This window comes from Phasianus colchicus, chromosome 1, assembly GCF_987193195.1.
Source record: "Phasianus colchicus chromosome 1, bPhaCol1.hap1.1, whole genome shotgun sequence".
NCBI lineage: Eukaryota > Metazoa > Chordata > Aves > Galliformes > Phasianidae > Phasianus > Phasianus colchicus.
The window spans coordinates 179,540,808-179,567,196 of NC_143436.1; the positions used below are offsets into that span (position 1 = coordinate 179,540,808).

General features: G+C 37.9%; 1 protein-coding gene and 1 long non-coding RNA gene across 4 annotated transcripts in view; both read left to right on the top strand.

Moving 5' to 3' along the window:
• MICU2 (mitochondrial calcium uptake 2) overlaps window positions 1-26,389 on the top strand; it is a 133,825-nt gene that overhangs the window by 24,191 nt on the left and 83,245 nt on the right. The window lies entirely within an intron of this gene.
• The window catches only part of LOC149920264 (uncharacterized), a 58,902-nt gene that overhangs the window by 23,857 nt on the left and 8,656 nt on the right, over window positions 1-26,389 (top strand). For 2 of the 3 annotated variants that reach the window (XR_016463364.1, XR_016463366.1), the window contains exon 3: window positions 1-26,389. This exon is cut by the window's right edge and continues 8,656 nt beyond it. This is a non-coding gene — a long non-coding RNA (uncharacterized LOC149920264). The other variant, XR_016463365.1, reaches the window with a different exon arrangement.

Here is a 26,389-nt window from a genome sequence, read left to right on the forward strand (position 1 = left end):
AAAAGGCAGGTAAAGATGTAACAGAATCACCAAGTCATTGGTGTCAATAATGAGGGTTTGGACCTCTTCAGTTATTGGAAAACCATCATGAAAGTGACGGATGTGTCCCAACTAAATGCCAAGGTAAATGACTTCTGGATTCCAGGACAGCAAGTCCAGTACAAACTAAGAACAAGAAGTAAGTTGAAAGTTTGGGAAAAATACATAAAAATGTATTTTCCTTGTCTTCCCTGGTGGACGAAGCCATAAGGAAATAGGTGAGTGGTACATAAATGGCAGAAAGAAAGGACAACAATGAACCAGTAGTTAGTTAAGTGGGCAAGCTTTGTCTTCTGTACTAAGTCTGTAGAAAGTGTCACCACTCTTAATCATATTTTACTATTCATCAGCTGCTGATTGCTCCCCACAGCCAAGCCATGTGATGTTCCCAGTCCCGCTTCAGGCAAAACTGACTGCATTAGCATGCATCACTGGTGATAAAACGGTAATGAACAGTGAAAAGGAGGGAAGGGAAACTGCCTCCTTCAGCTGGAACATCTGTTTGCAGAGTGGATGTCTGTGATCTTAATGAAAGGGCGCTGTATCGGTTTCAAAAGGGACCTGCCATATTCATAGGCCAAAGCACAGAGCCAAGAAAAAATGACTAGAACTGCTGGATCAGGTGAAGAAAGCCAGTGGTACACGGTAAATTTATTGTTTGGGCATGTCACACAAACTGGGGAGAGGTGATGGTGGGAAGTGTAAAACAATTCAGAAAGAGCAGTAGATATTTAGGAACCTGTAGGCTGGCTAGAGTCCTTTGGGACCTCAAATCTAAAACCCTTCTGTAGCAATTAAATGTATAGTGCATAATTCAAGTCACAAATTGCTCTCCATTTTAACTCATTGTGTCTTTTGTTTTCGTAATCTCTTAATTGGAAGACTGTTCCAGAATTTCATGTCGTTTGGGACATTTTATTTTAAACTTCATATATTAACATTTTTAAAGCTATAATCATTCTTCTTAATAAAAGAAATGTGTAAGAATTTTGGTTTGGTTTCATTTTTGATTCAAATCCAAAGTTTCAGTAATGAAAAAGCCATAATTTAAGAGGACAGGAACTGGGCTATGGAGGAAGCGTAGAAAATAATTGGAATTTTAACACCAAACCAGAAAGGGAAACTATTGGGAAAAGACTGCAGACGTGGGAAAAGACAGAAGACTAGAACAGCTACTTGTGAGCTCAGAGGGAATAGCAAGGCATCCTGCAAGTGGAGCAAATGAAGCTTTGTGAAGGCAAACTAAAAACTGGTGTTATGTATCTAAAATTCTGAACTGAAACATTTTCTGGCTAAAACAGAATGAAAACAAAAATTCTTCAATTTTTAGATTAGAAACGTAAAATATTACACAATGTATAAATATTACACGAAAGGCAGAATGTCTTTAGGTGTATGAGCACCTTTGAAGTGAAAGCAAAGTTGGTTTGTCAAACTGTTTTTATGTATCTACAAGGTATCGAACAGATGAATAATTGTCAGCATGGGCTTGTCAAGAATAAATAATCACAGAATAAGTTTAATTTCTCTATGTTAAAATAGTAGAACCTACAAATAGAACCAGAAAAGTAGCTGCCATTTGCTTTGACTTTACTTAAAGGCTTTAATTAGTCTTCTGTGATATTTTCACAAGTAATGCGGAGAAGCGTGGTCTAGGAGAAACTTACGTACAGTAAGTGCAAGAACGGTTGGATTAGTTTTGCTATTAACTGTTAATGACTTTCTCTCAAAATGAAAAGATACATTTAGTAGAGTTTCTTTGGAAACCTGCCTGGATTTTTGTTCTTCTTTCTGTTTTTTACCTAATGATCTTGATGATAGAGAATAGCTGGGACCATTGTGCAGATAACACAGAATAGGGAGGGGTCTATACAGGAGAACAAGGTCGCATTTCAAAATGATCCAGAAAAGCTGGAAGAATAACCTGCAAACCAATAGATGAATCTCAGTGGAGATGAGGAAACATTTACTTCTGGTAAATCATAGCACTTCTCCAGAAAAAGATTTGCATTATTTTGATTTGATAGCACTTTACTGATCAAAGGGTGATCCTTCCACTGGAATCTATGGATGAGAGTGTAGGCAGTAAAATGAGCAGAGTCAGCCTTATCTTCAGTCAGTATTATGGGGGACTGTGCTGCAGCAGTGGACTCCATATGAGCAGTCCCCTCTCGGGAAAGGCTGGGACTCCTCAGAGTCTAGACAAAGGCTGTGTGGGTGATCAGAAGTGTAGAGAACATCCCTTGGAGAAAGAGTAAACTGTTTTCAGTTCTTCAGCCTACAGAGAAGACATAGGCGTTCTGATATGTAAAAGGCTGTTGCAGGAAAAACAAAGACATAGTCTGTTGTGCCAGCAGTGACCATGATAAGTAATATAAGGGTTCTAAGTGCTAGGAATTACTCAAAGGAAATCTTAGAAAGAACTTTCTAAATGTCAGATTCATGGAGTAGTGAAACATTTGATGAGGTTTTGAATTTTTATCATCGCAGGGCTTTGATGAGCTGATTAAACAAATTTGCAGCTATAGTTTTTCCCATACTTGGGAGTATTGTGGAAATGTATTACAAATTATATTTGTTTCCTTAACCTCTATTTTTCTAAAACTTTGTGGTTAGATGGCTGTACAGAATGGACACATTCAATCTGAGGCCAGATAACTTCAGCAGTTATTTGGATGTACTACTCTGCTTTAATTTATCTTCCTTGAGAAGGAAAAGAAACTTTCTCTTCATGATAACCAAAGAAAAAAAAAAAGGTTTGTCCAGTCTGTAAAATCTTTTTTCTTTCAGGAAGATTCTTACCCATATAAGATTTGAATGGATTCAGATGTACATGTGATTGAAGAGACATTTTATTTTGAAATACCTTTTTATTTAATGCTCAGCTAGGAAGTTACATTTTAGCAGTTGATGACTTCAGATTAATTTTAGACTACCTGTTAGTGCTTGTTAGCTTTCAAGCAGAAGTCTGTCACTCACCTTTCTCTGATTTCAACTTGAAGAGGAAATCTTCAACATGGCTGTCAAGATTATTTTATTCTTCTAGAACTAACTACTTTCTCCATTCCACTGGGGGTGGTCATCTGTGTTTTTGCTGTAATCCATATATACAGAAAAAAGCTCCATATACCTTAATTAAAAAATTCATTGCCATTTTGTTTGACAAAAAGCTAAACAATGCATTAAGCTGAATTGTCCATTACATTTCTATTTAAGACATTGTAATTACATGAAAGATAGCATTACCAGTAAGAACAAAATTTATCATAGGAGAGTGCTAATGCATTTAGATGCAATGAGAGTAGGTTTAATTGTAGTACATTTAGGATCAATATGCCCAGGGCAATAAACTTTACAACAACATACAAAAGTTTAATAAGCATGAAACATAAGAACAATGTAGACTAAACCTCCCTTGCATCTGAAAAGCTGAAATGCAAAGTTTTTATTTATTGCCTCAGGTAAAAAAGTCTGCAGAAACAGATAAGTGATGACAAAGCTTTGATGTTAATAAACCCAAATGGAAGTCAAAAATCAAAGTGTGTAAACGGCTAGGTTATAGAAAGAAAGATGACAGAGTTATACCCTGTAATTAGGTGTAATTTGTGCTTTTGGCACAGCTATTTGTCCTGCATGAATAAGAGGTTGTCTTATGTTTTCTTGTTCCTGTATAATAGAATTGCATTACAGGCACATCCCACTTCAAACCTCCCTTGATTTTTTTTCTCAAGAACTATTTGAAAGGAGCATGCCTGTTGCTTCCTTTTTATGTGAGTGTTGCAGTCAGTTTGCCATTCCTGGTACTTGAAAATAATCATGAGCTCAGTGCTTATAAAACACTTGCAGTGAGAAGCAGAGTAGTAATTCTAGTAAAATGCAACCAACTCACGAGATGAGTTTCTGCCCTGAGTATAAATCAGAGATGCTTGCATGTTATACAAGTAAATTACATCAAAACTAGAAAATTAATAATCCAGTTTTAATTATTTAATGAGTTGTTCTGTTCGACAGCTGCATAATTGGTAGTCTCATCCATATTTTAAACTGTTGTGGAACAAATTGCTGTTAATTTTATTTAGTTGATTCCTGCCTTTGTTTTATGATGTCTCTGCATGAGACATCAATTTTTCAATGCTAAAACCTATTTTACAACCATCTTTCTGTCATGCACTGTGAATATTTAAAAAGAAATAATTCATTGTGTTACAAAGAAGCTGAAAAGATCTGTTGAGTCAGAGAAAATTTACGTATGGGCTATATATTTATATAGGTATCACTTCTTAAACTTCCCTCTTTAGGGATAATTACTGTATTTTTAGGCATGCTAAATTGTCTGTGCCTTTAATGGAACTACCACATGGTTGGCTACTGAGACACGGGTTTAATCTCTGCTGTGAAGTTCACAGTTGTCATTTGATGAGATGTGAAATCCCCTGCCAGAGCACCTTTTGCTTGGCCACATTACATGTTGGAGGTTGTAAATCCATTATGTGCAATGTGAGAATTCACTGCTCCAGCAGCGCAAAGCCATTTGCCCAAGCTCATTTTCCTCGCATACGTGAAAATGCATGAAACAAAATGAAATTTTTTTTAAAAAAAACTTATTTTTATCTTTACCTGAATATATTTTTCCTCTTTTTGCAGTGTCTGCTGCTTTTTACTTGAAATTTGAGCCTGCCACGTTCATGAAATTCTCAAATGTGACCACGCCTGTGAACACTGTGGAGTGGTTACATGTCAGTGATCCCTGGTGGCACAAGGTGGCATTCTGCCTCCTGGATGTGTCCTGTCTTCTATTATATCCTTACAAGGATGGATCCTTAAGCTATGGTGCTTAAATCTGTCCATTTCTTTTCCCTTGTTTTTTCAGTTGATGAAGCTTTTTTTCATGAATTCAACCTTGGAGGACAAACTCCCTGGTAGGGAAGGTTGCCCTCTCTTGTTTCAGGCATTTCCTTTCTGTTTGGGTTGAACGGGCTGCAGTTTCCCTTCTGACGATGTCTGTTCATTCAGAAGTGAGGCATTCCTTCCTCCCAGCCCAGCACCATCCTTACATTCTTACATGCTTCTCTTTTTCCCACTGTCATACCCCAGTCCAGGAACTGCCTTGGGCTATGCTGGGGAAGAGGATTTGCCAAGTCTGTAAGTATTTCTGCTGTTGAAGGAATAATCTTCTTGTTACAAAACCAGTTATGTAAGTATTTAATTTCAAAGGTCACATTTGGTAAGCTAAAATGGTTGGCTAAAATTTCTGGAAGCCTACATGAGATATTAAAAAAAAAAAAAGGCAAATCCCCAAACTGTATTTAAACTTTTGCCCATGCTGTCAGAACTTTAAATTAGCTTCAGAAGATTTAAGTGGAAAGTGATACTTTTTGATATGATTCTACTGAAGTAATTTCACATCTTATTTTTGAGACTGAGTGGGATTCAGTAGGTTTCTGACAAACACAGAGAATGTTACAGGAGAACAACTTCCAGGAGAAATTCAGTAACACTGGCGGTTACAACTCTAGGTGCTTGTAGACAGGTTGTCCACATCACTACAGGATTTCTGCAGCCTTAAAATGTGAAGAATTCAGACAACCTTATATGCTGTGTATATTCAACAGGTTCCAAAAGGGTACATTTTTTTCTACCTCATCTGCAAAACCGCTCTGTCCTTTAAATGCATTCTGATCATTTTCGATAGTATTTTGTTAGTGACACAGAGATGAGTATTTGTTGTACAGTCTCAGAAGTCAGAAAATGCTGATCTCCAGGAGAACTTGAAATGTAATACATGCTGATCAGTTTCTTAAAGGCTTTTTGTTTTCCTCTTTTTCTCCCACTGAGACCCTCTTTTTAATTTGATCTGTAGCCTTTAAGCTGTGTTTTCTATCTGCAGTGGAATGAAAAGACTTGATCTGTACTTCTCTGCTAAGTCAAGTGGTAGATCTGTGCTCCAATTGGTTTGGCTCATTATCTTTTTTCCTGCTAACATTGTGAGCTAAGCATTCCCAGACAGACTTGTTTAAATCTGTTTCTTGGGCTCAGATATGTGGTAACAATTGTCGCTAATCTTGATGTGCCAGTGCTTGTTAAGAATTAACACGATTTTGGAGATACTGGCACCACTCTTTCCTAGCAAGTTGACAACTCATGTGCAGCTATCAAAATCAATGCTAAATTTTCTGAAGCCTGCAGTCTATAATCATGAAAACATGCTCTAGCTTAGGGTTGGTATTTCCCTCTCAACGTTTCTGATCGTTATTTGCTTTCCTCTTTCACTTCTACATTATAATAATTTAAAACCTTTCTAGATCTGTCTCAGCAGAGATTCTTGCTCAGGTTGTTTTCACCTGATGGACAGAAACAGAAAGACATGGAGTACATTTCCAGGTACCATTCCTCTGCAACTCTTTGGGTGAAATTCAAATCCAGATGTCTGGCGCATTTGTATGACTATTGATTTTCCAGTTAATCGCCCGAATTCCTCATGTTGTGAGGGAACAAAAAAAAAAGAGAGAAAAGAAAAAAAAAAAGTTCTTCTTAATTTTTCTTTCTGTTTTAAGTAAATGAGTTTGTAAGATTTCTGTCTATCTATGATACATAGAAATGGAACTTCTTTGCTTGATTTTGAGTGGAACTACTTTTTGTTTTCTGAGTGGAGGACTTTCTGTTTTACTTTGGTATCTAAAATGTGCTGCAGAAAGTAGAAGCATACCTTGGGATTACTTTTGCTGTTCAGAGAGAAAAAAAAAAAAGCCTGATCATATGTATCTACGTATACAGCTGTCAAATTTTCTAATTTTTTTTTCCTAAATTTGGACTTACACAGTATGGTAGTAATGTACTCTATCAATATTGAATATTTCCACTGTCCATTTCCTCTGCTGAAGTACTGTAACTTGCTAAGAACAGGAAAGTGCCTTAAGTTGAAAGGAAAATTGGACTTTATGTATTCAGAATTGACACTTCTGTCAATGTTAAAAACAAAAAATGTGTATGTAAGATTAATCCAAATGTGTAGTTAAAAATATTTTTTCATACTTGTTGTGAAATGTATGTAGAGATGAAAATAGAATAATGGGTAAGTTATCCTTTTTCAAATATTTTACTGTAATTATTTTAGATTTATAGGTAGAAAAATATTTTTTTTACTTGCTCTCTCTTGGAAGTCTAAATCAGTTAGACTAAATCACCACCTCTTTGTGGTGGTCTGTTTTTTTCTTGAGCTGTTAATTTGAAGGATGTCAAAGTCTTGGCTTTGTTTGAAAGTGTAATAACATCTTTCTTTGAGAATGTATGGGGATGTTATCATCTGGAAATGGCAGAAGGCAGGTTTGTGGTCTTTCAAGCTCTTTTATTCCGGATGATAATTACTCTTGTTCTATGTTGCAGTTTGAGAAAGCTGCTAGGTCTGTGGCTGCTATTCTAACACAAATCTATTCCCACTGAAAGGTGATGATAGTTCCAAATCGAATGTACTTAAGTAATTGCACTGAATAGTTGGGGGCTGCAGTTCTCACTTGGTATAAGGCATGATAGTATTTGTTCTTGAGGAAGCCTCAGTTGTTTTCAGCTCAAGACCTGATTGCGTGTGCTTGAAGAGTCTGATTACAGAGGTTTATTGCACTTACTAGTTTGAATTCAACAGTAACTTTTACCATTTCACGTAACATTGGATTTAATAAGTAAAATTTAATGTCTGGAGGTGACATTCAGACTTTTATTTAGTTTTCTTTGCTTTTTTGTCTTTGGTTTATCTTCTTTCCTATGACTCTACTGATGTGGCACATGCTAGGTGTACAGAGAGAAAGCAGTAAAAGTTTATTTGGGTGTGGGTTTATTTGATCCTTGTAAAGTTCTAGGTGTGTGCAGTTGTACAGTTGACATATAGTAATATTTTCTTCAATAATTTCTGAAGAAATCAAAACTGGGGGAGTAGACAAGAAAAAAAAAACATTTTTGAAGCAATTTGGCAATCACAGAATCATTAAGTTGGAAAAGACCTCTAAGATGAGCTAGTCCAACCATCAGCCCATCAGCACCATGCCCACTAAACCGTGTCCCAAAGTGCCAGATCTACACATTTCTTGAACACCTCCAGGTATGGTGACTCCACCAGCAGTCCATTCCAATACCTCAGCACTGTTTCTGAAAAATAAATTTTTCCTAATATTTTCATATTTATCTATAACTTTGTGTGTACGCTGATACTTCCCTATCAGAGCCTGCTGAGAAAAAAGGAAGAAACTTCCCCTAGAATTTCACTATTATCCCATTAACGTGTCTGACATGGAGGAGACACCTGCAGAACTGAGGATAGGGCGGTGCAGTTGATTCACGTTCTGAGCCTCTGGTTTTCCTGATGAGATTGTTAATAAAAAGGCTATGTTTTCTTTATTTAAATCAAAATTACTCTGATAAGATGAACGCCCCCCTCCTTGTGATTTAAAAGTAGAATCTTTTGTACAAAAATTGTACCACATTTTATTTAGTAGAGTATAACTTTCTCGTGCTTTGATAACACCATTTTCTGCTTCCAGATTGTGATCCAGAATATAGTAAGAATTTACCCGTAACATTCCTTTCAGGGACCTTTTATTTGTTTTGGTTTTGAGATAATTTTTTTCATCATTGCAGAAAGCAAGCATCTCTGTTCATCTCTGTCATTTCACCTATGTCTGTAATTCTGTGGTTTATATTCTTCAGTGTCTTTGGATAGGAGCCCAGTGAGTTCTCTTAAGAGTTTTGCATCTGAGGTTATGATATTTAGGTCTTTTCTAATCAGCTTTCCACATAAGCCTTTTATTCGGTTACTAATATTTCTCAGTGTTAAGTATGCCATAAAATTCGGTTCTGCTTTTTAAAGCAGCAACTGTTCTTGTCCCTTTAAATGGAGTGAGAAGAGCATTATGTAAATGCTGTAGTTTTTAGCTCAAATTTCTGGGGTGCACCACGAAAAATTGTCTGTTTTCTGTGGCCATTGAAAGTGTCCAAGAAAATGTAACGACCTCGATGATTTCTAACTAACAAATGAGGTTACTTACAGCAAGCCAGCACTGTTGAATTAGAAGCTATATTTCCAAGCCTGCTTGTAAGTCTTCACAAATCCTATCACAATGGAAGCCATGGAGTAACAAAAATATTGTGAGACAAATGCCTCCTGGGTGGCTAATTATTGGCATTCTTTCCTTTATACTCAAAGGGAAGCTCTGTATTTTCCTTGTAAAATGCTGTCTGACTTGAGAGCAAGAATGCTGTGGGGTGGGGAGTTGGAATCTCTTCAGCAGTTCATTTGTGAAGGATTTCTTATTTATACTTTTATTTTATTAGGGGGGGAAAAAGTTCTTATAAAGAAGTGTATTAAATCCTCACTGTCACAAAAGACTGTTTAATACCTTGGCATTCCCTATTAAAATATCATGTAAACAATTATTGCATTATTTGTGCTGGTTCATGGATGTTCCAGCTTGAAATAAATGTTGAATTCAAAAGAACAGTTAATACACAATCTTAATTTAACATACTTTGTTTAGATGAACTAATGGAGAGGGCTTCTTCATTTGTTATACTTGCAAGTGAACGCCCAAGCTTTTCTGCTGATTCAAAATACGTACTTATCACATTACTGTTTATTGTGCACTGTAGAGGTTCCAATTATTTCCTGTATCAGCTCAATTATTAAATATTTCAGATGCCATAATATTAATTAGAAAATGGCAGTGGTGTAATTACATACTGATCTTCATGGAAAGTGGCAGGTTCACAGAAGGAAAGAACAGAAGGCGGTCTGTGCCTTCCTGGGGCTTCCAGGAGGTGGCTGATTTTGTGGAAGCTTTTTCATGAGTGTGGAAAATGAGATCCTCAAAGCTGAGACACATTTAGAGACGCTACAGAAAAGAAACTGCCTGTAAGAAGTCAAAATTAGAGGGGAAAAAAACAAGTTGCTCCAAATTATGCTTTGTTTATATTGAACATACAGGTCACTAAACCCTTTCTCTCTGTGTATTTCAGTGTAGCCAGCCAGAGCTGGCTAGCTTCTGATAGTGACCTGGTAGCTTCATTGCTCCACAGAATCTGGGGAAAGATTGCTGGAGATGTGGACAGTGACTGTCTCTGCTACTACCTTGGTAGCCTTACTTTCTATTTTTGTCATTCTGCAATTGAGCAGTGCTTCCTAAAAGATTAGAAATTCATTATTGTGCATCTGTTGTTCCTTCTTTGTGAGAGCTGTCAGTCTGATTTTTGACAGGGTAATGATTTGGGGTAAGAGAGTGGATTGATTGTTCAGGAAGGGAGAATCTGTTGGTTTCTGGCCATGCTGCAAACAGGTTTCATTACATCATTTTCGCATCAAGATTTCCCCCCTCTCTGGCATCTGACATTAGAGATGTGAAGTCTGCATGTGTTTCTCATGGTTTTGCTGTATATTTGCAGCTTCCAGGGAGCTCATTGTTGTTACTTTTCCTAACTGGGAAGGGAAGAAGAGGGTTTGTTTTTTTTTACTGCTTTATCACAAAATCCTGATGACACAAATCTGATCACAGCACTGGCTCATTCAGAACTGAAGTGAGAGCTGTAACTCCTGGAGAGAAGCAGCTCACCTCACCAACAGAAAGCTGTTACTGCAACCAAAACCTACTGCAGGCAGTTATTAGAAGTCTTTTAATTTCTTATTTCCATATTTTTGGAATTAATGAATAAAAGGTTTACAGTGCAAAAGTAATTGAGTAGTTTAGTCATGGAGTGTAAAAGCAAAATTTCCATAAGGCCATTAGTGGCTCACAGTATTTAACAATTCATAATTAATTTCTTAGTTCATTTTTAAGACTATTAGGTTTACTTTTTTCTCCTCTCTTAACAGTATGTATCTATGTGTGTGTCTATACACATGTGTATAATATATGTATATAAACAGAATTGCTTTTGTAAATGATTTCAGAGCATGTTTTAGTTAAGACTGGTTCTTATTAATCTCAGAGCACTACTTCAAAATCAGTCAGGCTTGTAATATTTTATACATTAATAAAAATGAAATAGATTCTCTCATGTGTACTTAGTATAAATCCACTGGCTTCCCTTGAGCTTTCTGATTTACACAAGCATCACGTTGTTCACAAAGGGAAAAACTGAGCAGAAGATAGCAAAAACTGGAGAAGATAGGTGGGATGCAGTGAAAATGTCCTACAGTCACCTTGAAGATGAAATATAAGAAAGCAAAAAGCTGAGAAAATCAGGCTCCCTAGTCTTGGAATGCAGAATGTGGGGAAAGTACAAAGATGGCCTTGGAATTGACCCAGGCTATTTCATTTCTAGAGAGACCGTTATGTGTGTGTATATAGTATCATCTTTATACTTGGTTTTCAAATATGGTAAAACAAATCAGCTAAAAAAGCACCCTAAAATACTTTCTTTGGAAATGAGATTATCAAATTATGCTTAATTTCTGTTTGCTTAAATTCTGGTTAAACTAACAGAGCATAAATATATCCTTAAAGCTGAGCACAGTTCTGGGTGTTTTGTCAAATGCAGAGAGACCTAAGCAAGTGTTGCATGTGTTTAAATGTTCTGATCTGCTGTGGTCTGAGTGCTTTTGCTGAGATTCTTCAGTCTAATAAAAACACAAGTGTGTGTGTTAGGTAGAAAATGTAGGGTAGAAATGTTTGGCTTTCACGTCCTACGTTCTTGTCACAGTTTGCAGCAGTAGGCTACCTTTGTAGTTTTAAAAAGCAGAGTTGGAAACATGGCGAAGTCCGTGGTACTTCTATAAGCTGCCCTCGACACTTCTCAGCTATGTTATCATCATCAAACATTAGCATTTACAGGGCTAACTACAAAATAAGTTATGGAGTGACAAAAAATCAGTATCTACTTTTCAGACTCTTTGGCCCTTAAATCCCTCCCTTTGGAAAGAAAATGTAAGGAGCTGGGGTTGCACGTGAGCATTGAATTTTAGTTGAAGGCTGACATGGGCAAATGGTGTCGGCATGTAGTTGGAAACATGAAAACCTGAAGTTCAGGTGAATCGTACTGTTCCTTTGGATATTATGCAAATAAAATGACAGTGTTGAGTGTTCTCTCTCTCATAGGTATAACTGTTGTAGTGTTGTGTTTGTGTATGTATGTATTTATGTAAAATCATTAACTGAAAATGTGGTTTTTTCTTCCAACATTTAAAATTATTGTATGAGTTTCTTCTCCTCCTCTCCCTTCCCAATTATGAATACTGCTCCAAAAGCAATGCCTCCTATTTTATTATGTTGGCCCATGATGTCAGACATGCCTCTGCGTGGTGCTTTTTAGCAGTGGGGACAACAAAGAGAAGGACAAGCCATGTTCCAGATGACAGTGCAGATTTCTGTGAGGATGGTGTGCAGGCTTTTGTTCATCAGTGGTGAGTGAAAATGCATAGCTAATGGTGGTGACTGTGCAGAAAAGTAGTATTTTGTAACTGAGAATATGCTTTTTCAAATAGTGTTATTGTGCTCTTTGTATAAGCTGTCATTTCCATGGAAACAAATAGGAGGCATTACTTCTAGAGCAACCTATTCATGCTCTGCTATCACAAAATGTAAATAACTCAAGGCAGGGCAAGTACTGAAATCATGACGGTTGATTTTCAAAATTAACATATGTCTAAGTATTGGTAATTTATGCTGTAGGTTCAGTAATTATCTATTTTTTTAATCTGTGGAGGTAAGAAATGGTGATTATTCTGAAGACACACATCTTCTTATTTTTAATGGCAGTGTTTTCCAGATATGAGCAAAATCTCAGGCTCAAAACAATATACTTTCGGTACAAGGAACCAATTCAAGTGGATCCATATGGGGAAATACCATACTTTCTCTGCCTCCTGGTCCTGCCAGTAGCTGTGATGGTCCTGAAAATTTGTGACAAATTTTACAGCTGCTGTTGATGAGTTTAGGTGAGGTAATAGCTTGTGTTAAGCTGTAATTGGACTCTCCCTGTCATCTCCACTTGCAGCATTTTGAAGTCTAGTTAAACATTATTAAACTTGTGACACCCTGTGGCAGTGGGGAGCCACTGCATATTACGGATTGCATCAGAAGATGTATCTTGGACATCATCTGGGGGGCAGAGCCTTTACTTTTCACAACCAGAGTGACTGCAAACTGCCTATGGCCTCCAAAAATAGGCATTCTCTTTACTGACAAGGATAGAAGTTGCCAGACCAAGCAAACACATTGTATTTTGCCCATCTTTCTTTGAAACTGCTTCATTATCACTGATGTTTCTGAAACACCCTTATGTGTATGCACAGCATCTGTCCTAGAAACAGCAATATTTCTCAAAGACAGGGTCTTCATTAACATTTCTGTCTTTGTTTTCTTAGGAACCCTTGAAATTCTTTTATAAAGCAGCTCTCAGTAACATGTATTGTGTTATCAACCAAGTGAGCAGGGAGCTAAAAAGGCCTAAAAAGGACTGACCAGAGTGTTTCATGGGCTTTTAAATCGTTACGCTTGCAGTGCTCTTCAGGGATTCCTTCAAGGAGATCAGAACCACTCCTGTCACGTGCTGACAGACAGCAGAGGATGGGACAGTATGGACAACTCTTACCACATCTTGAAATGTTAACCATGACGTATGCACCTACCTTTCCACTATAAAGAAACATTTCCTCCGCAGCGCCATGTTTTGATGAAGCAGTAAATTAGCTTGTCTAAACACTGTATCCCCATCTGCTGATGACTGCTCTCTTTACTGGCAATTTACTAATTTTGCTTTGTATCAAATTCAGCAGAGAAGCAAGTGGGATGTACCTCCAGTGCTTCTGCTGTTAAACTGTGGTGCTGTGATACAACTTGATGAAATACCTGTTGTTTGGCAGTAAGTACATACCTTGGACAGAAGATGGATAAACTGTAAAATTTTACTTCTGAACTTACAGCATAACTACCAGCATATCTGTGTGCTTCTGGGAGCTGGGGCAGCAGTTGGTGCCCCCAGGACTTGCTCATGAAAGTTAAAGGGCATCTGAAGTCGGTTTCCAGGTAGCTCCTACACTTTGCTGACAGATAATGTTACTCAACGTTGTTCTTTATAAGCCTATTTCCAGTTGTTCCTATGTGTCAGAATGTAACTACTCACTCTGAAATTCTCTGTGCCAAGAGCCAGCCTTAGGCTGAAGTTATTCAAAACTGTTTGATGAAGATGAGATGGAGAATATAGGATGTCAGGGAAGCCTCTGCAATGCAGAATAAAGGAATGGGGCAGGACAATCCTTGTGGAGTCTGCGTGCTGGGAAGTCTCGTCTGTAAAATGGCAGTCCTGGGATTCTGTTCTCCTTGGTTAACCAGAGTAAGATCCTACCAAATCCACCAATTATTCCCTTAGCTCAAATGGCGGAGGCCCATGCTATTGCAAGAACTGACTTAATGCAGTTATGAAGTGCTATGCAGCAGAGGTGGTGCTATGCAGCAGAGCTGCAGGGGTTAAAGTGTATTTTAGAGTACTAAAATAACTGAAAAAACTTCCTAAATCATGTAACTACTGTATGTGTAGAAGAGGAAAGGCAGGTTTTCACTGAACTACAAGTGGTAATTGAGGAAGTTTCTTGAGTCCTTCCTTTTGTGGCTTTGATGTCCTGCAAAGTGGGCTGTTCAGAAATACTGACACTGAAAAGATTAAAAAAAAAAAAAAAAAGTTACTGTATGAAATGCAGTGAGTAGAAAGGTGGAATAGCCCCAGTACTAACAATTGATGGGAAAGCTTGAATTGTTTTTGTATTTAAAAAAAGAGAAAAGAGAGAGATGGAGGGTAATGACCTTAAGTTGCACCAGGGGAAGTTCCAGTTGGATGCTGTGAAAAAGTTCTTCTCAGTAAGAGTGCTGAGGCACTGGAACGGGCTGTCCAGGGAGGTGGTGGAGTTGCTGTCCCTGGAGGTATTCAAGAAATCTGTAAATCTGGCAGTTAGGTGCATGGTTTAGTGGGCGTGATTCTGATGGGTGGAGAGTTGGACTAGGTGATCTTAGGTGTCTTTTCCAACATTTATGATTCTATGCAAAAAAAAAGCTGAGAATGGATGAGATGATGATGCTAAACAAAACACTGAACATAATTCATAACCTTAGCTGTCATTTTTCTGCAGTGAAATTGGTATGTACTGAATGTTAAAGGATTAAATCCTCCCTAACTTTTGTCTATGTAGAAATAAAAATAGTTGCAGCAATGGTAGTTGTGTGACATGCAAGGCAGGACCAGAGGATGACTTGTTGTTTGAAAAGCTGAACGGTGGATTGGAAACAACAGTGCAAGGAATGGGGTAGGCAGTAGAATTTCTGTGATGAAGGAAGGGGCTGATTGTGAGTCAGTGTGCTCCTGGGAAGGGGGGAAAGCATCCCAGAGTAGGTATCAGGTTGGAGCTGAACTGCAAATTGAACTAGTCAAGAAAAGGTTAGTGGCAGAAAGGTAATATATGCATTATCAGCATACACTGATGTCTGGAGGCCTTTGCTTACAGAACAGCCATGATACACCTCGCTTTTTATGGCTTTGTACTTTGCCCGCCTATCCTTCTCTCTTTGTCAAAAATGTTAACGCATCATTGATATGAAAATAGGTGTATGATAAAAAGAGTGTTTAGGAACAAAGGGCATTTTGCATTAAGATATAATTAAGAAAGCTGTTTAGTTGATTGTGTGTCTTGCAGCCTTTTAGGATATGATTTATACTTCTAGAGTAAGTGTTCTATTAAAGCCTTCATTTCTCTTCGAAAATACTTTGTTATGATAATTATGTTCTGTTTCTGGTTTTGGTGATTTAATGGATTTTTTTAAAATGAGTATCACACCACTGCATTTCATGTGTTAATATGCTGTTGAACACAAAAGGCAAATTTGGACCATGATCAGATCCTTCACTGAGAGGAGTTCAGTGTTAAAATCAAATGAAAAGAAAGGCTGCAGTTGTTAAGTACTATAGCTTAAAAATCCATTCTTCTGTTGCTTACTGTGTTTGGCAACTGGTTCCATTGAAATTTGGCTCTTGTGCAAGTGAGAAAAGCAGAGTTGCTAAGGTGAAGGGTGTAGGCTAGGCTGCTGTGCTGATGGAAAACTTACAGGAGCCTAATTTGCTACTTTTCCATTTTGGATGTCGTTTGATTGTCTTTACATTTTCTAATGAGCAAAGGAGTGTATCCTGTGGTAGAGGTATGAGGATTTTACATCACTATTACACCTTTGTCTTACTTTGTTAACAGAGTTTAAAATCACTTTTTCTGTTGACAAGTATGGTGAGATCAGAAGATTTTGCCCTTTTTCTATTTGCCTATCATAGTAGGTGCTCATAGGTGGTGTAACTGTGATATCTGCATTTTCATGTGACACCTTAATCATGTAAGGCATTCCTTGGATGTGATGTAAACGAAGGATGAATGAAGAGCAGTGATTCTGAATATAATGTAAAAATGTCACTTAGAGAGATTAAGAGAAAAGGCTGATTGGTACCTGCAGAGCAGGAGGATGTGTCGTCAGGGAGTGTTACTGGCCAGTAGTGAACAGGGAAGCAAAGTGAGCTACACCTGTGCTTAACACAAAGTGATATGTGGAGGACTGTGTGGGTCATAAGATCAGTGTTGGTATTAACACTGTTCTATTTAGTGCACTGTAAAATTATAAATTTTTGTTTGCTAGCTTATTTTCTGGAAATACATTGTAAGTCTCCTTTGTAAGTCAGGATTGGAAGGGCAGAGACAGAGGGGCTCTAGTTTGCTTTTTGTTTGTTATGAGAAGTGGTCTGCTGGTAGCTGGCAGCTTCTGTTTTCAGCTGTGTGTTTGTCCTGCTCTGCATCGGCTCCTGATTCCATTTTATGGTCTCCCTGAAATCATTTGTTTCCTCTGGTGTGTACTCATGAAGGAAATGTGAACTATGTTTCTGTACTGGGAGTTGTTTATAGTGGTTATTGTGAAAACGTTACGGTGTTTTTGTCAATTCTTGCCGTCTTCTGTTCCACATACCACTGCTATGGATAAGGAGTTAGGTAAAGCTAAAGAAGTCTTAAGTGGAAGGGACTCTAAGGATCATGGAGTCCAGCTCCTGGCTTCACACAGCACCACCCAAAATCCAAACCCAATGTCTGAGAGTGCTGTCCCAGCACTCCCTGAGCTCCGGCACTCGGGGCTGTGCCCAGCCCTGTGCAGGCTGTTCCATGCCCACCGCCCTGTGGTGCAGACCTTATTCCCGGTATCCAACCTGAGGTGGTCCATTAGGAAATGGCACATTGCAGATCTATTCTGGAGTCTCTGGCATGAAGAAAATGACAGCTATTAATCTTTGATTGAACTAATGATTTATATGCCGTAGGGTGTGTGAAAAATGGCTTTGCCAGAAGTGATAAGAGGGGACTGCTTGGCTGTAAGTCTTGGATGCCAACAAGGTGACTCCCACCCATGAGTCACATTTGTGCACAGGTTTATAGCAGCTAACTCTGCTTTTTGGAGCCCTGCTAGAGATACAGTGATCCATTTTGTTAAAATCTGAAATCAGAGAAAAAAAAAATTATAAAATGCAATGTATTTCCAGTGAGGTTCATAGTATTTTCTTTTTGGAAATATCTCTAGCATGATTGCTTTCTTATTGAATCTTGAGACCTACCTTTTTTTATTTCTGTCTCTTTTGAGAAGGCTACATTAAGTTGCAGGGCTTGAGGTGCCTTTTTTTTTTTTTCTTTTTTTTTTTTCCCCATGTTTAGCATTGCTTCCCAGCGAATTGGTATCAAACAAGATGAGGGACGCTGATTCTGCTGTTAGGCATAATGTAACCCCTAACAAAGATTTAAGTACTGATTGCAGTGTGAAGCTCAAAACAAGTGAATATTATTAACTGGTATTTTACATTTGTCAGCTATCAAATTGGATTTGTGCTTATGCTTTCAATGAAGTACTGAAAGATTTTGTTTAAATTGCTTTTTAAGTAGCTGAATAGCTGTAGAGTTGGGCTTTTCTGAGGCCTTTTGTGGGTGTCTAAAAATTAATAATCACAGAAATTTTTAAAAGAGCTGGCTGGTTTATTTCTTGTATACTTTCTTTTGCAGATGGTTTTTGAAAGCATTCTGCTTTGAAAACCCTCACGCGGATTTAGAATGGCTTTGAAGAAGTTTTCAAGGTGGCAGAATAGAAAGTGTGTGACGTGACCACTTAATCTCTGGCTGGGGCCAAGGGTTCTTTTTACATAATCCCATCATTCTTAAAATTTGTTAATGCAATCCACCTACAGACTGATCAGCAACTGCAAAATAATAATAATAATAATAGTAATCAAAGAAAAAACAGTTAACTGATGCCCTATAATTTAGGACAGTAGTATACAGTAAGTTCAGTGGATTTTTTTAGACTATCTTTTCCCACCTTAATGATGCAATAGAATCGTTATTACAGCTTTGCTATCTGTAAATTTAAATGTATTCTTCATTTTTTCATTTGTTTCGGTTGTTACAGATACAGCATTCTTGTTCCTTCTGCTAACTTTTCCCTACTGGTAGGGTAAACAGAATCATCAAAGGACTACAAAATCCTACAAAATACAGAATATGTATTACCTTAAAGAGGGTATTGTTTCTGCTATTTCATCAAAACAAAATGAAAAATTAATTTCTAATAGAATTATGACCATAAGCCGAAATGTAGAATGCCTCATTTTACTGATTTGTACATCTGAGTTCCCCATACTTGTGTTTAATAAATGTTTGTTTTGGTACCAAAGTGCACATTGCAGTTTTCACCACCCTTCATTCCTGACTAACTTTAATAAAAGTTTGTTTTGCCTTTTTTTTTCCTGTAAATCTCACGCAAACATTTTGAAAATTGTCAAAAGAAATCCACCGTAGCCTTAAAAATCAATTCTGCAAAGGTGATTGAGTTTGTGCTTTTCTTTTAAAGATCAAACTTCCTGTAATACTTCCCATGTAATCCCTGCGTAGTTAAATAGCCCAGCAGTCATAACATGCTTGAAATGTATGCAAAGCATCGGCCCAAAGTTTAACTCTTAATAACAGAAGGATCAAAGGACATGATTTCTTTTAAATAAAACATGATACAGACATAAATGTTAGCCTGAGCGAAAGGCTTTTAAAGCATGCATTTTGGATATTTTATATGTAGATTAAAATCAGTTCTCCTTGTCTCAGACAGAGAAAGAAATCTCACACCTTCATCATTCTAAAACCAATGCTGTCATCTCCGTTTGTTCACTGATTTATGGCTCTGATGGAGAATGATGGCTCTCAGGGAGGCAATCTGTGGTATGCTTCTTGCTTCCTTGTGTACAAAAATAAAGCGTGCGTGTTCAGAAATGTGCTGTGATGTCTTAAAAAAAAAAAAAAAGACCCTGGTAACAGAATGATCTTGTACATTTGAAACTTGCTGTGTAACTTGGAATTATTAAGTAAACATTCTTTGAAAGTAACTGTGTTGCTGTAGGGTATTGAAAATAATGGAAACTGCAATATCTCAGTCATAATTTAAGTGAATTATAAAGACAGGTCAGTGGCTTTGTTTCTGTCCTGAAATTTGTCTTTAAAAAGCCAGTTGTGTGGGCTTACACAGCTGACTTCTGCTCTTCAGAGCCTCCCACTGGGATGAACCAAATCACAGAAGTGTTTGAAGAAGCTGCCTGGCACCAGTGTCCTTTTGTGGTTCAATTTAAAAGGGGGATGCTGTGTTTATAGCAAATTTATGTCCGCTTTTCCCAAGCTATTGTTCTGAAATGTCAAATTATAAAATAACTTCTGCTGTGGTGAAGTGTATTTGGTCTCAATTCTTAAAGATTTTTACATATCTGAAAGTTTTCCCAGTTGTTAAATATAATATCCTCGCTTTCTCGTGCTAATGCCCTGCATATTTTATGCTTTAGTATTTCAATTAATTACTTGCTATCCGACATTTAAAAAGGAAACTTTAATTGTTGAGAACAGGAACCAATTCACACAGTGTGTATGTTAACCATAGTGTTGAATCACAGAATCATAGAACGGCCTGGGTTGAAAAGGCCCTCAAAGATCATTGAGTTCCAACCCCCTGCTATGTGCAGGGTCACTACCCACCAGACCAGGCTGCCCAGAGCCACATCCAGCCTGGCCTTGAATGCTTCCAGGGATGGGGCATCCACAACCTCCTTGGGCAACTTGTTCCAGTGTGTCACCACCCTCTGTGTTGATGGTATACAAAATATGTATTTCTCTATTTTATAGAAGAAAACACTGTACATGCAGTGTGTTTGATCGCTAGGTTTTGTAGCTCTTGTTCCACTAGAGCACACTCTATTAGCCTTATAAATAGGGATGGTATGGGAAGAAGTCTAACAGTGTCCATGTGCAAAATATTTGCAAGGAGGGGAGAAGAGGATGTGAATTGTTGCAGTTCTTCATATGAAGTGTTTTTATATATTTGCAAGGAAACAGTCTTGTCTGTCAGGCACATTACTCTGATTCTAATTTTATTTTTTAATTTTCCAAGTCAAAACTTTGATGTTCAGTCTTCCTTTTGTAGTGTGTTTGAAAAGTAACTATCATGCTTCCCTGCTGTAACTTAGCTTCCTATATTCTTCAGGGTCAAGGACACTACTTAAGTGATTTTTAATTTTCTATCCCAGTTGCAGAACACCACCACCGTCATCTGTTGGCATGCTTGCAGCAGGGAGGTGCCTTGGCTGTTCCAGCCATGCCAATTGCTGGAGTTGGCAGCCACCCAGTGTGCAGCTATCTCCTCTGTAACTGGGATCTAGGGCTTGGAAAGCCCTCAGTGATACACGTGCGAGGAGGGGCCTTGTGACTTCTTACTGGATCTCTTATGATCAGATGAAAGCTTGGCTCAGCAGCCCCTGGGAGGCTTTTTCCTTTGCTTTATAACCAGAATTTTCTCTCTTCAGGCTGTTACAGGAATAGATTTTATATTCCTGTTCATAAATTTGGAGAAACTGAAAATGGCAAGAGACCTTCAGACATAGATGAAGAAGCATGTTGTGCAACTAATTGCTTGAGGAATTGAATTAATAAAATGAAAAACACATTGCAGTGTTTCTGATATGTGGGATTTGCCTGTGTCTTCTGTGTGCTGCTGGTAGGCCGAGTTCAGCTCCCTTTCATGGAAGAAGGGCATTGATCAAAGCAGGGCCTGCAGGACCTGTAAAATCTGTTATCCTGCAGCAGTTGAAACCAGAAGCACAGGAACACTGTGGTTAGCTCTCACTCATCAGCTGCATGAGCAAATTTTCCCATGTTCTTCATGCAACAGTTGCAGAGGAGTTCCTGAAGAATTATAGAATAGAATCATTTGAGTTGGAGGGGACCCTTAAAGGTCATGTAGTCCAACTGCCCTGCATTAACTGCAGTGAATATCTGCAAACACGGAACCCATGAGGTGCAAAACCCACAGAGTTGTACAGCTCCAAATCATTGCTTGCAAGGAGTATGTTCATTATATTACTATTTGTTAAGTTCAGTCTTGTTAGGATTTTTAAAATATGAATCTTTAAAGCAGGATATTGCACTCATTTGATGTTTTTTTAAAATCATGCGATTATCAATTAGCTTATTAATTGAATAATGGGAGAATAATTTGTTGTTCATTCTAAGGTATTTTGAAGCTGTTAAAACACTCTGGGTTTCTTAATATTATTTTTAGTAATGGAAACTAAATTAGTCCCAGAAACACCCACCAATTTAACGTGTTATAGGTAAAACATACAAAAAAGAGATTCTGTGTTTAGTATAACAGACGGATATAAATTTACCTTCTTCTAGCCTTGGTGAAGGGCATTCTCTTTAGCATCTTGGCACAGCACATTCCGGTTTTCCATCAGGGAAAAAAAGGTGAAGCAACTTTTCTCCAGCTACCAATGACTGCCCACTTGGAGCAGGATGAAATTTCAGGTCACTCCAGGTAAATGACTGTGACCCAGCACCAGCTGGGTTTAACTTCACCTTCCTCATGAAGTGGAGCAGAGTTCACAATGTGAACAAGTGGAGCATGCTTCACAATGAGGCCACTAAAACTTGGGTTATTCTAACAGCACCTTCATCATTCCCATGTCTAAATGAATTACTATATCACAAATTATTTTAATCTGAGATATTATCAGCCCATCCTCTTACATTTAGAATATCCGTAGAATAAGCTTTTCTGGTGCTGATTAGGCTGTGCTGTTATTTGACATACGCTGTTTTCTTTTCCCACTGCTTTTTCAGGGTGTTTTCTTCCCCAAAATACTTCTCACTAGCTCTTTTTTGGACTAGTAAGTTAAATACCTGATTCACTTTGAACATAGCTAGTGTCTTAAAATAATGTTACCTGGGAATGAGATATATTCTTTCTTTTATTTAAAAAAATAATAATTATAAGTAGTGACTCGAGATACAGTTCTAAGAATTTGAGGCTTGTTTTCCTCACCAGCAGAGGAAGGCTGGAGGAATAGCTATTCAGATGTTTTCAGCATCTGCAATTGAAAATGGGGGGAAAAAAAGTGTTTTGTATACAGAAAGTTGAGTTAAAGCTTTAGAAAATGTTAGACTAGATCCCTTAGTCTCCTGAGCAGGAAGATGTGTAAAGAAAGCATAGCACAGGGCCTGGGGTTGTTCAGAAGGGTTGTTCAGATAATGTGTAATTTGAAACTGTTGCATTTGGATTCTCAGAGAAATCCAGAGGTAATCAAAACTGCTAATACAATGAGTTTTGTTGTATGTATTAGAGAAAAGGAGTAAGAGCCCTTAAAAGTGCTTTGAAGTTTTGCTTGCATGCAGCATAGCACCATAATAGCCATCAGGTGTAATCTGTACAAAAGGGACTTTGATCTTCTTGTCTTGCTGGAATGGGCCATGTTTTGAGGCAAGATCTCTGCTCTTCCAGCAATCAGATGCACAGATTGGGGATTAGCTTCAAATTTACCTCCTGTTCCTGCTTTCTTACTTCAAGCGTTGTGCCTTGTAATCGTGTTGCTAGTTTTGTTACGGAAGATTTAACTCTTTGTTAAAATAACATTCATGCTTTTCTGCCTTTTTTTTGCACAGCAATTTAATAACAAAATTGTTCTTAGAGAAGCGTAATACGTGAGTGATGATGTAACAGAGTCTCTTCAGAGTGGAAATGTTGCTGTAGCTGCCTGACACACTGTTTATCTGCTAAGTGCTGTATTCAGAACTCAGGAAACTGATATTCACATTCTCAGCAGTCATGCTTGTGATTGGATCTGTCACAAACTGACTGTTGTTATTCTTCTGCAGAGTGAATTTTCCTTTTCCAGTGTGTGAGAAACATTTGCTTTCCTTTTTTTCTGCTGTAAAATATTTGAGTAATGAGCTGCCAGCTGTCGTACATTATGTACTCTCCTACAGCAAGAGTTCCCAGAATTTGTACCAAAAGAAATTCAGATGCTGGTGGCCTCAGGAGGAGTTTCTGGTTTTGTCCTGCCTTTCAAACCCAGAGCTACAAACTCAAGTGCTGTGCTTACCTGGATCAGCTGATGGGTGGTGGCTGCCCACATGCAGAAGGCTCAATGTGTGCACTTCACATTGTTCTGCAGCCGCTTGTGCTGCTCAGGTTGGGCCCTTCAGTGCCTTCAGATAAAGTTATTTGAAATAAAACATGAAAGCTGTATTATTGTGGCTTGTTTAATGTGTTAAAATAGTTGAGCATTGACTACATTTTAAATAGCGAAAGATGGGATACAGCACCATTGCTGTGTGTTCTACTCAGGAGTAAAAGCACCTATTTATCATGCAGAAACACTGACACAGTCATGTCTATCTCCTATAACCATGAAGAAAGTCCCCAAATATAAGCATAAGCACCTTATCTTTCATTTTCTAGATTTTCTGAAACCATAAATCTGCAGGAATGGTTGCTCTCTTTTAGCTATTTAAATGAAGTGCTGGATGCTAAAAATATGAGTGTGGGTGATAACTATGTGGCTGCTGATCAAAGCAGCTACAGAGGGAGCGAGCCCTCTAATGACCCAGGTGATTTTTATTAAGAAGTCCCCAGGAGCCCTAGGCTTAATCATACAAGATAATTGTGCTTTGAACACATGTAAACTCACCCCGTGTTGTCCATTCTGACTTCTAGATGTGCCAAATGGCTTGTGAAAGAGGTAAGCAAAGGACCCAACTTGATGATCCAGGAGGTCCTCTCCAGTCCTACTTTTTTTCTGTTTCTGTCTCGTGTGAAATTTTTCTCATTTTTCTCCATTTGGTAGAAATGCTCCAAAGGTAAGATTTTTTTTTCCTTTAACTATATTCTACTAGAGAGCATTTTTACAAAGCTACAGTGACTCACATTAACTCTTCCAGTTATGAAGTCAGAAATGAAACACGTTCACCTGGCACAATGCTTGGAGCTACAGCTGATGGCAGTGCTAGAGCTTTATTTCCTCTGCGCTCCAGGAAAATAGGGTAAAATAATGAAAATTAAGACCATTTTTTAGCCTGCCCCAGTATTTCTACCAACTCCTTTTTTGAAATTCTTGCACATAAGTCATTTTAGAAGTGACTCTAATGTAACACTTCAGTGCCCCAATAAGGGAAACGTCTTTGCAGTTTTTGAGCTGAGTGAATGAAAAGGAGACATTGGCCAGGAGATGTTATAGAAGTTGGCTGGGCTTCATTATCTGAGTATAACATATGCTAAATGGTTTGTAATAAAACGCTGAGCTGTTGATTCATGTTTTCCTTTATTAAATAAAATAAAATACCTTGAGATGTAAAAAAAAAAAAAAAAAAAAAAAAAAAAAAAAAAAGTAGGAGAAAGCTGCTTCATCAAATACTAAATTGACAAGAATTCTGGTTGGGTGACTCAGAGTCAGTAGCCTTAATGAATTTCTGGCAGAAGCTGTAAATATAATTAAAGAAAAACATCCTAAAAACATTTTTGTCAGGATGTATCAGCACAGATTGCTATTTCAAATTTCAAAAACATAATGCAGAGTTTGTTTAATTTGAGATTAGTATTCCAGACTGATAGCTGAAGAGTGGCTGATGCTTCAGCTTTGAAGAAAAGGGACATTATAAAGCAACATTGGAGGTTTTAAGCTACTCATTGACAGTCTTGCCTGATGAGTCAGAAGGTGACAGAGCTCTGTTTAACTGTATGTTTTAGCTACATGCACTTTGAAATGGAAGTGCTGATATTGCTTTGTTCTAATGCAGAGCAGAGTCCTGCATTAAGCTTCCAGAGTTTAGAAAAGGATGAGAAAGGCAGCTCAGGGCTTTCCTTTAGGAAGGCTCACATGCACTGATAGACTAGGCTGTATGGTCACTGGTAATTTATCTGTCCCTGTATGCAGGCACTGAGGTGGCCAGCGTTTGTTGCTGGGGTGGGATGAGCAGACTCTTACAACGTTACATCAATAGTCTAACTAGGAAGGAAAATTGAAATCATATAACTGTTAAAAATTGTTTTACAGAACTCAATGTTGCTATTTAAAATTGATAAATTAGTAGTTTTCTGGCAATTAGGATTTGGAAGCAAATGTTTTGTGAATGTTAAATAGGTAGAGTTTACGGATGTTTGATGAACCTGGTTCACAACTCATCCTTAAGGGTTCACAAAAAAAAGGCATGAACACAGATCCCAGACAGAGCAGTGCTGACTGTTTGAGGCTGGATATTAAGCTCCAGGTAAGTGTGATTTGAAGTGGCAGGATTACTTTGGGGAAAATGAGCAGGGTTTTGTGGCAGGTTTTCTCATGGCAGCTGTATGAAACTGCTTAGAATGTGGAGTGCTAGAACCGGTCCCAGCAGAGATGGATTATTGGAAAAATGCGAGTGAGGTGGGCAAAGCTGCCTGATAGATTGCAAAACCATATGATAAATTATACTGATCACATGCATATGGCTCCCATATAAGTAATATATATGTATATTTGTGCACAGAGCTTTATTTCTCCCCCCAACCCCCACACTTTTTTTTTTTTTTTTTTGGTAGTAAAATTCAGAGCAGTGAATTAGGAATGATACAATCAGATATAAAAGGATTTAGAGCTGTTTAGGTGACTTGGCCAACAGCTGGCAAATGTGGTTCACTGTGGAAAAATGTGAAATAATTAGTCTGGGAGCAAGAAACCAAGGAAACACAGTGTGTGCAGAAATGGAACAATCATTCAGCACACTGACTAGGAGAAGGATTTGAAGGTTATTGTGGAAAAATCATTGAAACCATGAGGCTTGTGCACAGCTGCAAGAAGTGAGTTACTAGGTTGTATCAGAGGGATAAAACACAAAATAGGAGGCTATACAGTTACAGGAGAGTTAGGCTCCATCTGGCACAGAGTGCGCAGTGTTGGTCGCCATGCTGTATAAGGCAGATTGTCTGGGAAAGAGGGCAAAACTTGGAACAAAGATAAATATTTT